Genomic DNA, 384 nt, shown 5'->3' on the forward strand with positions numbered 1-384 from the left:
GCTTATGACAGAGATTATGTAATATCTATCTCGGAATTGTTAATGTATTGTTATAACATTGCTTCTTAATTGTTTGATGTAACATAAATGCTCTAACTAATCAATTAGAAGCGTATGAATGACTGTTTTGCTTCAATTAAACCATTGATGCTATGATTAATTATTACATGTTAATTTCTTGTTTAAAATAAACAATTATCTTGTAATAAAAATGTGTTTCCATGAAAGAGTAAATAATGATACCTCGGATTGTCCGTTCACGGAGGATCTTTTACTCGAGGAGAACTGCCCTGTTGCATATTATCCCGTTCTTCTAATTTTTTTAGTGTGCTCATGACAGAAATTATGTAGCCTCTATCACACTGAAAGGTATAAGTAAAAATA

This window comes from Wasmannia auropunctata, unplaced genomic scaffold, assembly GCF_000956235.1.
Source record: "Wasmannia auropunctata unplaced genomic scaffold, wasmannia.A_1.0 LD336064.1, whole genome shotgun sequence".
NCBI classification, from domain to species: Eukaryota; Metazoa; Arthropoda; class Insecta; order Hymenoptera; family Formicidae; genus Wasmannia; species Wasmannia auropunctata.